The 15,677-nt window shown below is 41.0% G+C and overlaps 1 pseudogene; it reads right to left on the bottom strand.

Moving 5' to 3' along the window:
• The window catches only part of LOC127628533 (pre-mRNA-processing factor 6-like), a 53,557-nt pseudogene extending 40,255 nt beyond the window's left edge, over positions 1-13,302 (bottom strand).
• Positions 13,303-15,677: the final 2,375 nt, after the last annotated feature.

Raw genomic sequence — 15,677 nt, 5'->3', positions numbered from 1 at the left:
CTTTTTATTCTGGAGCCCGATATTATAGAGCAGGGACTAAAAACGAAAAGAAATGTGTGATGCAGCAGTTTCCTTCAGGATCAAAGCACATGTTTCACTTTTTTGGGCAACATTATGTGGTGTACTTGCAAAAATATACTATGATAAATCCTTTTGGTCTTAAGTTTCATGAAAAAATTATTGCAACAAAATTAACCGGTTATAACCAGTTTCCAGCATTTAAAATTAATGTTTGCACTCCAGAACAATTGAAAATCACTTTTGTTCCAGTTAAGTTCTGATAAAATATAGTTCGTTTTCGGTTTTCTGATTTGAAACGAGTGTATATTTCCAAAAAACAAAACCAAAAACAATTCGATTCACAAGGTAAAACATTAAATAACGTGTTTTAGTGCTTCTATTTAACCTGTTTATAGGACAGGTTAAATAGAATTTACAAAATCACTCCATTTTGTTTTTATAGCATTTTACATACTCTTCCAACTTTTTAGGAATTGGGGTTGTATTTAATGTTTATTTTATAAGTAATTTTGTTCATATTCTGAATTGTTTTCAATGAACTGATTCAGTTGCAGTATTCTATGTAAATGGCTGACATGCTGTGTGTTTTTATACAGTTAGATACACATGCCTCTTGAATGTTAATAAGTGCCCCCAAAAAATCAAGTCCAGGTCCCAAATATTGCCCTTTACTAATAAAACAAAATCTCTAATACTGGTATATATGCAAAACATAACTGCCAACATAATAGTACCCAAGCTCACACTGGATTTTTAATGACCAACAAATTACTTAATTTAACTTACATAACATAATAGAATTAACAATTTAATCACGGCAGAGACATTAATCAAGTGGAACCGCCAGCCTGTTTTCAGATGTGCTTTGTTTAAGGGGCAGATTCAGGAAGTTTAAACAAGCTGAGACTAAGCTGAGCTTTCCAACATAACTAACACTCCATCTGTCTCTGTCATTCAGGTATGCAGGCAGAAAAAAGAAGTGGCAGTGGAAACAGAGAGCTGAAGAAAAATGGAGGAAAAGAAAGCTCACCTTTCCTGAGCACTCATTTCTTGGCCCAGATGTCGCTCTGATGTAGATGTGCACAGAGCGAGGGAGGTGTTGTACTGCCTGTGCAACCACTGCCTTTGCTGAGTCTCTGGGCTGCAGATGGGCAGCTTCTAGCCAGACATCCTTACTCGGAACAGATAACACACATCAGAGATTATACATTCATAACCTCAATTTATAAATATAACACACACAGTATAATCACTCTATATAAATAAACAGACACATAAATAGTAAATGGTCTGCACTTATATAGTGCCATTTTTAACTTAGTGGTTACCATTCACCCATTCAAACACACACTCACACTCATACACCAATGACGGCAGAGCTGCCATGCAAGGTGCTTGCCTGCCATTGGGAGCAACTTGGGTTTCAGGATCTTGCCCAAGGACACTTCGGCATGTGGAATCATGTGGGCTGGGAATTGAACTGCCAACCCTGCGATTAGTGGCCGACCTGCTCTACCACCTGAGCCACAGCCACCTCAAACTGTGATTGAACTGGTTACAAACTCAAGAATAAATACAAATTTACAGCAATTAAAAACCTAGTCACCATTGGCAATAAGACATCAAGCTTAAAGGGTCATTATGTAATCAACCTAATGTTGTTCCACTCATCAGCTGCTGATGTGAAGCTCTGCTAACGATTAACTGTGAATAATGAGCCGACAGGAATTTTCCAATACTTAATGAACTTGTGCGCTCACACTGAGAGCAAAGGGCATGACTCTGTTTCCGCTCTGTGAGAGCGTGTTTTCATTTCCCATTCTGTCTCCATGTCCAAAGTCAGTACTAGAAGACACATTTAATTCTACAGCTTACATAAACCTGGCTTAATTCACTCATCCTGACATTTTGATGCAGTTGTTGTTGTTGCTACACCAGATTTAGTATTTTGGAAAGAAGAAGGATTTTGCTGGCCATAAGCTGTCACTATGGCAACATGTCACTGGCAAAGCACCTAGAGAATCAATTTACAGTTCTGTTAATGCAGTTCTACTCAGCAGTCATTGAGTCTGTCCTCTGCACTTCAGTAACTATCAGAAGACTACAAAGGACAGTTCAGACTGCTGAAAGGATTATTGGCTGCCCCTTGCCCTGCCTTCAAGAACTGTACACTTCCAGAATAAGAAAAAGTGCTGAACAAATGACTCTGGACCCCACTCACCCAGCCCACTACCTTTTTGAACTGTTGCCATCTGGCCGACGCTTCAGAGCTCTGAGCACCAGAACCGTCAGGCACAGGAACAGTTTTTTCCCTCAGGCTATCCATCTCATGATCAGTTAAAACTGCCCATTGACCAATAATGAATGTGTAATACATAGCTTAGTCTATTTAAATTCATCCAACATATCCTACCTCTTCTGCCATTACATTCCCTTGCATCTGTATATAACAGATATGTATTTTTACGTACGTATATATATATATATATATATATATATATATATATATATATATATATATATATATATATACGGAATTCACCACTGTTTGCATAACCAGAGTTTACATTCCCCCCAGCGCTAACGCTAAGGAAGCGCTCTGTGAACTGTATGGGGCTATGAGCGAACTGCAGAACGCTCACCCCGACGGACTGTTTATTGTCGCCGGAGATTTCAACCATGCAAATCTCAAGACAGTGCTCCCTAAATTCCATCCGTATGTGGACTTTGCAACGAGAGGGGCGAACGCGCTTGATCTTGTTTACACAAACATCCCAGGCGCGTACCGGACGGAGCCCCGCCCCCACCTCGGCTACTCAGACCACATCTGTTATGTTAATTCCAGCATACAGACCACTCGTCAGACGCACAAAACCGCTTCAGAAGCAGGTGAAAACCTGGCCAGCAGGAGCCATCTCTGCTCTTCAGGACTGTTTTGAGTGTACTGACTGGCACATGTTCAGGGAGGCTGCAACATATGGCGATTCTACCAACTTGGAGGAATACACAGCATCAGTGACCAGCTACATCAGCAAGTGCATTGATGATGTCACTTTCTCCAAGACCATCACCACACGCGCCAACCAGAAGCCGTGGATGACTGCGGAGGTGCGCATGCTGCTGAGGTCCCGAGACTCCGCCTTCAGAGCAGGCGATAAGGCAGCCCTAAGAACAACTAGGGCCAAACTGTCACGGGCAATCAGAGAGGCAAAGCGCGCTCACGCACAGAGAATCCACAGTCACTTCCAGGACAGCGGTGACACGCGGCGCATGTGGCAGGGCATCCAGGCCATCACCAACTACAGGACAACATCAGTTGCCTGTGACAAAGATGCCTCCCTTCCAGATGCGCTGAACGACTTCTACGCTCGGTTTGAAGTGCAGAACGATGTGATGGCGAGGAAGTCCACCCCTCCTCCCAACGACCAGGTGCTCTGTCTTACCACGGTAGATGTGAGGAAAACTCTACGTAGAGTCAACCCACGGAAGGCTGCTGGACCAGACAACATTCCTGGCAGAGTGCTCAGAGGATGTGCAGACCAGCTAGCAGATGTTCTTACCGACATCTTCAACATCTCTCTGAGCAGCGCCGTCGTTCCAACGTGCTTCAAGGCCACCACCATCATCCCCATGCCAAAGAAGTCTTCAGTGTCCTGCCTCAACGACTACCGTCCCGTCGCACTTACACCCATCATCATGAAGTGCTTCGAGAGGCTCGTCATGAGGCAGATTAAGACCCAGCTGCCCCCTCACTAGACCCACTGCAGTTTGCGTATCGTTCAAACCGTTCAACGGACGATGCCATCACCACAACCCTCCATCTGGCCCTCACCCACCTAGACAATAAGGACTCATACGTTCGAATGCTGTTCATAGATTTCAGCTCAGCATTCAACACAATCATTCCCCAGCACCTGATTGGAAAGCTGAACCTGCTGGGCCTGGACACCTCCCTCTGCAACTGGATCCTGGACTTCCTGACTGGGAGACTTCAGTCAGTCCGGATCGGGAACAGCATCTCCACCACCACCACACTGAGCACTGGGGCCCCCCAGGGCTGTGTGCTCAGTCCACTGCTGTTCACTCTGCTGACTCACGACTGTGCAGCAATGCACAGCTCGAATCACATCATCAAGTTCGCCGATGACACGACCGTGGTGGGTCTCATCAGCAAGAACAACGAGTCAGCATACAGAGAGGAGGTGCAGCGGCTGACGAACTGGTGTAGAGCCAACAACCTGTCCCTGAATGTCGACAAAACAAAAGAGATGGTTGTTGACTTTAGGAGAGCATAAGGGGAACACACTCCGCTGAACATCGACGGCTCCTCTGTGGAGATCGTCAAGAGCACCAAATTCCTTGGTGTTCACTTGGCGGAGAACCTCACCTGGTCCCTCAACACCAGCCAAGAAAGCCCAGCAGCGTCTCTACTTTCTTCGAAGGCTGAGGAAAGCACATCTCCCAACCCCCATCCTCACTACATTCTATAGAGGGACTATTGAGAGCATCCTGAGCAGCTGCATCACTGCCTGGTTTGGGACTTGCACCGTTTCGGACCGCAAAGCCCTGCAGAGGATAGTGAGGACGGCTGAGAAGATCATTGGGGTCTCTCTTCCCTCCATCAAAGACATTTACAAAAAACACTGTATCCGCAAAGCAACCAGCATTGTGGACGACCCCACACACCCCTCACACAAACTCTTTACCCTCCTCCCGTCTGGCAAGAGGTACCGAAGCATTCGGGCCCTCACGGCCAGACTGTGTAACAGCTTCTTCCCCAAGCCATCAGACTTCTCAATACTCAGAGACTGGTTTGACACACACGTGTCCTGAGTTGCACTTTAATTACTGTCACTTTATAACTGTCTGCTACCTCAATAACTGCTATGTGCATAGAACATTATCTCATAGTATGTTATGTTTACATTTTTAGAAACTGTCATCTTTTTGCACTACTGAGTACTGGTCGGCGCTGCACTGTCTATTGTCCTGTTCATTGTCAGAAATTTGTTGTACTGTCCCGTACTTTTTGCACATGTTTGTACGTGCACTTTATATAGGTATATATAGGTTTTTTTATATAGGCATTTTATTTCGCTGTGTTGTCTCATGTGGTCTTGTGTTGGTCCTTTGTTGTTTTTATGTAGCACCATGGTCCTGGAGGAACGTTGTCTCGTATTGCTGTGTACTGTACTAACTGTATATGGTTGAAACGACAATAAAAACCACTTGACTTGACTTGATATATATATATATATATATATATATATATATATATATATATATATATATATATATAGTCATGTTGTGCATTTCTATATGTACTTAGATTTTCTATTCACTTTTTATTTTTATTATTATATCTGTCTTGTTGTACTTTTTGTGAACAGGAAGCTTCTGTCACCAAGACAAATTCCTTGTATGTATAAGCGTACATGTATGGGATCAATTCCATGCCACATATATTTGCAAAAATATAAAGTTTTGCAAAAGAAAAAAAGTATTGAGCAAAAAAAATTTTTTTTTAAAACAAAAATTAAGTATCACAAACGTAAAATAAAGTATCGAGAGAAAAAAAGAAAGTTTTGCAAACAAAAATAAAGAATTGCAAAATATAAATAAAATATAGCAAAAACCAAGATATAATTAATTGCAAAAATCAATGACTGTTGTAAAAGAAACCAAATAACTTTTATCCTTTTTTATCTCTGCAACAGATTTTTAGGCAGCAATGATTTTGCCACACATCATTTTCTTTGCAATGCCTACAAATTATTTTGCAATGCTCCTTTTAATCTGCATTTCCATCACGTGTGAGCTCGTGATACCGTTTTGCCTTTGCGCTTCACTTTTCTGTGCGTTTCACTTTATGGCACTGTTTTGACATGGGGGTGGAGTCAGGGGATTGGGGCGTGTACGACGGGCTCAGTGATGCCTCCCTGGAAGTTACGTCATTAGCTTGAGACACGGATCAAACATCATGGCTGAGCAGAGGCATGCAGGTGGATCTCAGGTATATAAAGTTGATTGTTTCCTTTTATTTAATTAGCATTAAATGTGCTTTAACAGCGTTTGCTTCAGATAAAGAAGTTAGAGATCAGTTAATGCGGTGGATTTATTAGCCATACTCGCTAACATAGCCAGCATCCGCAGTTTATTCTCTCTCAATTGATTGGACTATTGATTGATTCTTATGTTTACTTTATAGATTATAATTGTCTATACCATAGTATGCTGTCTTCTAAAAAAAAAAAAAAATGTAAACTCCATATTTAGATGTAACATTATCACTGTTAAAGGAGACAATAAATAGATGCCAAATAAAAAGTTTAAAACGATCGTAACAAACGTGCATGTGTTCTGTCTTTAAAAATAACGTTTTGAAATATAAAATGTTCACATCCCCTATATTCTTAACCCTGCTAAAAGTTCTTTAGTTTCTTTTACAACAGTCATTGATTTTTGCAATTAATTATATCTTGGTTTTTGCTATATTTTATTTATATTTTTCAATTCTTTATTTTTGTTTGCAAAAAACTTTCTTTTTTTCTCTCCATACTTTATTTTACGTTTGTGATACTTAATTTTTGTTTAAAACATTTTTTTTTTGTTTGCTCAATACTTCTTTCTTTTGCAAAACTTTGTTTTATTTTGCAATACTTTATATTTTTGCAAATATATGTGGCATGGAATTGATTCCATATACATGGCAATAAAGCTCATTCTTATTGTGATTAAATGCCTTTTAAGTCATACACACACTGACACCTAGTGGACACACAGATTTCACTTAAAAATGGGACATTATCTGAACTTCTATAATTAATCTACAGTACAATGGTAATCGAGGTTTCATGTATTAAAATGTGCTGTAATTTTTAAAGACCATTTCCCACACACTAAAACCATTAAAATTAAAGCTGACGTGTGTAATTTATTTGATGTTACATTTCCTTCTTGTATTCTACCTTAACATGCAGAGTCGGTAAGCAATTTGTAGGTCCAATTTCACCAACAAGTGTAACACTGTGACTGAGTGTGGCGCCATCAAAACCTTCCTCTGTTTGTTTGAATGGCCTGTGCAGCCTAACACAGCTTGTGCTTTAAATGATCCCACAGCAGACAGGTATCAATAGCAATTTTGAAGAATTGCAGAGCAAAGCACACACTGTAGGATTAGTTAAAATCAGGAAAACTTGGAATAGTAAATTAGGTCAATTTAGTGTTAAGAAACCCAATTCAGGCAAGACAAATTGGCCTCATTTTCACACGTCATCTGATAATAGCAATAACAGAAAAATAAAACATTATTTGGCTTTTGCTCTATGTGGAAATCAACTGCGGATTTGTGGGAATGGGAGCAGTTGGGAAGAAATCACTGTGGGCAGAGAGTGGGTGAACATGGAGTAAAATTCAGTGGGAGCGTTCGGGTGCAGAATGGAAAACCAGTCCCATGCAGACCTCTAGTATGAGTTTGGGACTGGACTATTTTTTGTTACAACCAATGGAAGATGGGGTGTGTTTTCTGGTATTTGTTTGATAGCAGTGATTATTCCTGCAATTCCGATTGGTGAAGCCAAGTGGTGCAGACATTACATACTTCAGCTTTAAAGGAATAGTTCACCAAACATTTTTTTTAAATTCTCTCATTATTTACTCACCCTCATGCCATCCCAGATGCATATGACTTTTAGAAAAATATTTTAGCTCTGTAGGTCCCTCACAATACAAGTGAATGGTAATCAAAATTTTGAAGTTCCAAAAAGCACACAAAGGCAGCATAAAAGTAATCCATACGACAGTTTAAATCCATATCTTCAGAAGCAAAATAATCGATTTGGGGTGACAACAGTCCAAAAATCTCACTCATTTTTTACTATTAAGCTTGACATCAGCAGTCTCCTTGGCAATCTTTATTTCATGCATGATTACACTTCCTAGCGTCATCTTGCAACTTGGAAGTGTAATCGAGCTTGAAATCATGACCATGCCTAGAGGCTGCAATGGCAAGATGTACAGTGAAAAAGGAGTTACATTTAGGTTTTATTCTCACCCAAAACCAATTGGATTGCTTCAGAAGACATGGATTAAACCACAGGAGACTTACGCTGCCTTTATGTGCTCATTGGCGCTTCGAAATTCTGGTGACCATTCACTTTGACCATTCACTCATGTCCATCAGAGTGTTCCTTGCCTGACTGATGTCCAGATCACCAGCTCCCATCATCATGCCCCCTGGATAGGGTGTGTTCAAATCCCCTGAGTAGGGTGTGGTCAGACCGCCAAATTGCTGTGAACAAAAACAGAAACATCAATTAGGAAATGCATTTTTCAGATTCAGCCATTAAAGTCAATGATGTGTCTGTGAGAGGTGACAGACAGTGACTCAGCCCTTGCAGCATGTCCACGCTGGTGTGGTTCTCTCCGGTCTGGAGGTGCTTGGCAAAGAAGTTGTTCGGCACAGGTGTGAGCTTCTCGTGACAGGGATTCCACTTATTCCTGGCATCACCCTCTTTGACCTCAACTAGCTTCCTCTGCAAACAAATAAAATCTTTGAGTGTCCCTTTAAAGGAATAGTTCACAAATGTTTTTAAATGTGTCATATTTCAGCTCTGAAAGTCCAAACAGTGCAAGTGAATGGTGAGCAGAACTTTGAAGCTCAAATATAATAAGTTGTGCATTCATCATGGGTTTAAATGCTGGAGTTACTTTTATGATGCCTTTATGTACTATTTGGAGATTTAAAGTTCTGGTCACCATTCACTTGCATTGTGAGGACCAACAGAGCTGAAATTTTCTTCTAAAAATCTTAATTTATGTTCAGCAGAAGAAAGGAAGTCATACACATCTGGTATGGCATGAGGATGAGTAAATGAGAGAAATTTCATTTTTTGGGTGAACCATTCCTTGAAAGATAATCGATTGGCTAAAATGTATTATTCATGCAGGTATTGGACAGTTTTAATAAACAACTTATTAGTTATTATCAAATTAGTTATTGACTTATGCAAGTCAACTGACAAATTAACAAACCTTGAGATTCAAGAACTGTTACTGAATTTTGGTCTGTTCCATACAGTATTTCTCCTCTTTTTCTCTCAGCTCCCTGCAAATACACAATTAAATTATTCAAAAGATGTTACATAATGACAGACATGGTTAGGTCAGAGAAGAAAGAGTCACACCCATTAGGCCCACTGGAGAACAAACTGCCAGCATAGCCGTTGAACAGCAGGAAACAGATTTAGACCATAATAACTTTGCTTTTTATCTTCTACATCAAGTGGTCAACTAGATCAAACAGGAATGCCCAGCTGAAGAGCTTATGTTTCCTTGCTATGCATGAAGTTTCACTAATCTATAGTAGTTTATGAAATATAAATGAAATTGTGCATTCAGGCACCCCCTACAGGACAGATCAATATAAACTGCAGGTGTACCTCATCGTAGTCAAGTGTCATTCAGATCCTCCTCATCCTCTTTCTGGTTTTACTTCATCTGATTACCCACTGTCCTCTAGCCGGGGGGGTGCATGACGGTCATCCACCGGATCGTTGGCATCACAGGCGTATTTGATATCAGATTGCGTGGTGAAACCAGTGACACTGCAGGAGACAGTATATTACAACTTAAGCAACATAACACTTGATAAGACAACACAAAACACATGATAGCACAGGACTCATTAGACAGATTTACCACCCCTTTTGACCCATGATTTTCAATTTTGTTAATGGGATTAGTTTTTCCTAATTAATCATTCAGACTGATGTATAAACAATTTAGATTGCCAAATAGTTAATTAACAAGAAACTAAAATAATAATAAAAAAAAGGATTCAGGCTTGGAAAACATAAAAATCATTTTAAAATTTCTGTTTTCTATTTTCGATCCATGTCGGACCCTGAAAAGAAAAAACATAACACAGCACACAACTAAACGTACAACCCACAACAACTCAACACATTAGAACACGCCTGTCAAAATAAAATATAAAAAAAATCAGGATGGAAATCAAGCAATTGACAGCAATGCGGGCATGCCCAGAAACGACTTCTTATTCAAACCCCCCATGAGCGAAGATGCAAGCGGCAGAGCCTGTTGCCAAACTGGATCATGCAACCTTAAAGCCCAGGGCCCCCCCAGGCAGTCAAGGGCCCTGGTAGTCAAGGGCCACTGGGCACTGGCCCCATTGGCCCGGTCAATGCTCCACAACATGGTTCACCCCCGGCACAACAATAGTCTTATTGTGGCATAAACGTGCTTTTAAAATGAGTTTGTGTTGCGCCTCTAACAGTAGGGGAGGAATGAAATGGCTTGACCTAAATGTACTTCACATTCACTTGTTCTCTTGATGTTTCCAAATTTCATGTTGGTTAGTAACTGATTACATTTAAAATGGATTATGTAATCAGATTGCAAAAATCAAGGACCTGTATTTTCACTACATTACATTTTAAAATATATGTAATCAGATTGCATTTACTTTTTATGTATTAGAGTCCTGATTATGTCACAAATAAAAAAGCCAAAGGCAACAGATATTAATTTACTGTTTATGCTTCTAAATTTTAAAATAGAGGTCTGAGTCAGAACCTGAAATACGTGCAAAATACAAACAGCATTGAATCATATGTCCCATGTGTATGTATGGATTGTATTTTAAGCATATTGTATATTGTTTTTGGTACACGCACACATGGCTAGATTGAACATGAGCTTGAATGCTGAGCTGTTTGCATATGTAACCTTCGTTGAAAAAAATGTTTTACAAAACTCTTATGTAAAAACATATGTCAATGTTTTGTAAACATCTCAGAGGTGTCAGAAACATGCAACTTTGTTCTTTTGCACCGATCACCATCAAAATACGCAACAAGTAATCCAAAAGTAACTCCAAAGTAATCAGATTAGATGATCTAAAAGTGTAATCTGAAAGGTTGCATTACTGATTATGTATTGTCATATTAATGTGTAATTTGTAATCAGTACCAGATTGCATTTCAGATGTAATCTATCCATCACTGTTATTAGGGCACAATCTGTTGAGGTATGTCTTTTGGGTTATGCAACCCAAATTGCTCTTTGGCATCCAAAATCAATTCAAAGTCTTTTAAAATAAAAAAAAGTTTAAAAAAAGTTATTTGCTATAAATGTTTTAAGTTAAACAATACACAATAAATTAACAACTACTTACAGTATGTTTTTCTGATGTACTGATACTGATCTGATACTGATCCTTACACAAAGTGCTTGCGAAACCTATTTTTTGTTAAGGTTATCAAGAGGTCTATAATAGCAGCTTTCTACAGATGGGTCATCGTGACCTGAAAATGGGTCGCAGGTCTGTTCTGATAAGGTTGTGTATAATTAAAAAAAAAAAAAATGCTAATTTACATTATTATACAGTATATATGCATGCAAATAATAAAATGCAACTAACCATACAATCATGCTTAATTAAGCTAGCAAAATAAATTAGCTTTTCAAGGGTTGTAAGGAGAGCAGTGAAACTCAGAGCATGTGCACATGTACGTCCCCTTGCAATTGCTATTTCATAAAGACAGCTTTGAGGTCAGTCTGACCAAGCTAAGAGCTCCAAAGACAACTGTAAATACTGGTGACATTGTTCTAATAATGACAAGGCCTTGGGCAGTCAACAACCGTGCCAGCCGAATGACAAGCGGTCTTTATAACTGGCACAAACTCCTGGGAAAATGAAATATTCAGAAGACATTTAAGAGGCTAATAGAAAGCACTGATCCTGAAACAGCTTTTGTGTACAGAGAAAAAATGTATGTCAGAACAGTATGAGGCACTTTCCACTGAACTTTTTCCAGACGTTTTGACTTTCTCTCGAGAGAGAGTTGGAGCGTGTGCAATCACATGTTGCCACTCCCAAGCAGATCAGTGGAAAAATAGCATCCAAGCTGTGGTATTTCACCCTATTTCAAGGTAGCCGGTGCGCAAGTGTTGATCTCTATAGAAACCGTAATGTCCTCCGCCATTTTAAACAGCACCCATTGTGTAATTAATTAGTCTGTTGTGTCTCTCAGCTGTGATGAGCCATAATGCTGAAGTTGTTCATTTAAAGCTATTTCCTAGCTTTAGTAATGTAGTAGTAATACAAGCGATCACGAAGTGCTGTTGTATGTAAACAGTGGCTGACGAATTCTCTTCACATAACTGGCTCATATTACACACAAAAATCTTTTGCCACTACCTGCTGGCTAACATATGTACTGTCACAAAAAAAGACAAACAACAGCTCTGAACACGTATGCACTGCTCTTACACTTTAGTTTAGAATGGCACAAACACAAGTGGAGTGATACACACACAGTGAAGCGCCGGAGTGCTGATGGTGTCAGACCATCAGTGCTCATGGAATGTCTCTCATCCAATCAGATTCGAGGACCGGAACCTACTGTTGTGTATATACCTATATTTTGTTAAGAAATCGTTGGGTTAGGTGCAGGGATAGGGGTGAGATTAAAGGAAAAGTTCACCCAAAAATAAATAAATAAATGTCTCATTATTTACTCACTCTCATGATATCCCAAGTGTGTATGACTTTCTTTCTTCACCAGAACACATATGAAGAAAATTTGAAAAATATCTTAGCTCAGCAGGTCCTTAAAATGCAAGTGAACAGAGATTTATTTTTGAGGCTCCAAAAATCACAGACAGTCAATATAAACATCATCAATATGACTCCAGTGGTTAGTGATACGTGAGTGTGACATAATTGCATTGGCATTTGAAACATGTGAGAATCATGCATGTGAATAGTGGTAGCTTGACCAGAGAGGGCAGCAAGGATACGGTCCACGTTAGAGGAAGGCGCAGACTCTTCTGCTGGGTCCTATAATGGGTTGTCTGAGGCAGGAATCTGCATGAGCAGATCCTTTCTGAGATCCTCCAGTGATTAAGTACCCAACTCATGTCTCAAGCCCCCCCCAGCGCAAAGTTCTAAACCCAGGCCAGCTGATCAGCCCATGGTTGAGTCCATCAGCAGGTCCTCTGCTGGAGCTGAGACTGCCTGCACCAGAGAGGCATGATGGTAGACCTGAGAGGTGTCAAGGTTCTGTCACTCAGTGTACCCTGGCATTCCAACTGCAGCCCAGTAGCTTCCCCACGGAGGGCAGTAGAGTGGCCTACATCATCAAGAGGGTCTTCCACCACCTGGCCAGTAGAGGAGACATTGATCACCTGCTGCAGCTCTCTCAAGGCACATGGAGTGTGGCAGAATTTGCTACTGGGTGCAGTTTCGAGCAACATAGTAGTCATGACAGTGATGAGACATACCAATTTATAAAAACATCAATTTACATATCTAATATACACATAATTACACACAAAACAATATGCAAATAATAATGTACAATGTACAGTATACAATGCCAAAAATATAGAATACACATACAATATAGTATACACCGTATGAAATAAAAATAGTGTATATAAATTATACAATAGGTTGTATTGTGCTGTATTGACATTCAGGCTGTCGGTTTATAGTCAGTTGCCAGTGTTTCGTTAAGAGAGAATATAATTTATGACAGTCCAGTGTAAGATTAATAAAGTGCAGTGTTGATGTATATGGATCGTTAGAGATCAAGAGTTCAAAAGTCTGAATACTTGGGGGAAGAAGCTGTCATGAAGTCGGCTGGTGCGTGTCCTGATGCTGCAATACTCCCTGCCTGATGGTAGCAGTGAGAGCAGCCCATGGCTCGGGTGGTTGGAGTCTCTTATGATACTCCAAGCTTTTTTCACAAACCCGCCTGGAGGGAGGGAAGATCACCTACGATGATGTGTCTGGCAGGTCGCACCAACCCCTGCAGGGCTTTGCGGTCGAGGGTGGTGCTGTTGCCGTATCAGGCAGTGATGCAGCCAGTCAGGATGCGCTCTAAAGTGCTGGTGAAGAACCCTGTGAGGATGTGGTGGTTCATTCCAAATTCCTCAGCTGTCACAGGAAGAAGAGGTGCTGATGAGCCTTCTTCATAATGGCCTTAGTGTGGACGGACCATGTGAGTTCCTCTGAGATGTGGACACCGTGGAACTTGAAGCTGCTGACACTCTCCACCAGTGCTCCACTGATGGTGATCGGGCTGTGTTCTCTGTCTTTTCTCCTGAAGGTGGGAGAGAGCAGAGTGTAGTGTAGATGCAATGGCATCATCAGTAGAGCGGTTGTTGTGGTATGCAAACTGCAGTGAGTCCAGTGAGGCAGGTAGCACAGAGCAGATATAATCTCTGATTGTCTCTCAAAGCATTTGCTGATGATGGGGTTCAGAGCAACATGATGCCAGTCATTTAAGCAAGTAATTTGGGATTGCTGGTGGACGTTTTAAAGCATGTGGGGGCCACAGACAAGGAGAGGGAAAGGTTGAAAATGTCCATAAAAACACCACAGTTGGTTTGCGCACGCTCTGATGATGCGGCCTGGAATGCAGTCTGGATATTCACCTGTCGGAAGGATCGGGTTACATCCGCTACAAAGACGGAGAGTGAACTAACCTCTATAGCTTCGGCTGTGAGAGCTCTCTCCACGAGGGCAGTGCCATTTCCCTCGAAATGAGCATAAAAATGATCAAGCTCATCCGGGAGAGAGGCAGCAGTATTCACTGCAGCGGTTTTATTTCCTTTGAAGTCTATGATATTAATTCCCTGCCACATGCTTCTAGAGTCTGTGGTGTTGAACTGTCCTTCAATTTTGTCCCTGTACTGACGTTTGGCTGCTCTTATAGTTTTGCAGAGGGCATAACTGGCTTGTTTATGCTCCTCCGCTTTCCTGGAATTTAGTTTTTGGTTAGGGTAGACCCGTATAGTTTTGTTCGGTAACACACCATCTATGCACCTCCTGATGAAACACGTTATGCTATCAGGAACATCTCCCTGTCCACGTGATCAAAACAGTCTTGTAGTATAGAATTTGATTGGTCCGACCAGCACTGGATTGTTTTGAGGGCGGGTGCTTCCTGTTTCAGTTTCTGCCTGTAAGCGGGCAGAAGGAGAACGGAAGAGTGGTCCGATTTGCCAAATGGTGGGCGGGGGAGGGATTTGTAGCATCCCAGAAGGGAGAGTAGCAATGGTCCAAAACCTGGTCCCCTCGTGTGTTGAAACTGATGTGTTGGTAGTATTTCTGTATTATTGATTTGAGGTTAGCTTTGTTAAAGTCCCTGGTCACAATGAAAGTGGCCTCAGGTGCGCGGTTTCCTGCTCTAGCTATACTCCAATACAGTTCCTGGAGTACCTGGTCTGTGTCAGATTGTGGGGTGATGTACACAGCTGTGATAGTGACCACTGTGAATTCCCTTGGTAGCTAGAATGGACGACACAGAAGCATGAGAAATTCCAGATCAGGAGGGCAGAAAGACTTGATAGAATGTACGTTCCTTGGATCACACCAGGATTTGTCGAACATAAAACATACACCACAACCTCTGCTTTTACATGAGAGGTCTTTTGCTCCATCTGTTTGGTGCATGGAGGACCCCACAGGTTCAATGGCTGAGTCTGGAATCTCCGCAGACATCCAAGTTTCTGTAAGGCAGATAGTGCAGCAGTCCCTCATCTCTCATTGGAAAGAGATCTGCACTCTCAGAGGTTGTTGTCCAGAGACTGAAAATTGCCAGTAGAATACTGGGTTGCGGGAA

Source organism: Xyrauchen texanus, chromosome 35 (genome assembly GCF_025860055.1).
Source record: "Xyrauchen texanus isolate HMW12.3.18 chromosome 35, RBS_HiC_50CHRs, whole genome shotgun sequence".
NCBI lineage: Eukaryota > Metazoa > Chordata > Actinopteri > Cypriniformes > Catostomidae > Xyrauchen > Xyrauchen texanus.
This window is presented reverse-complemented; position numbering and strand designations above follow the sequence as displayed.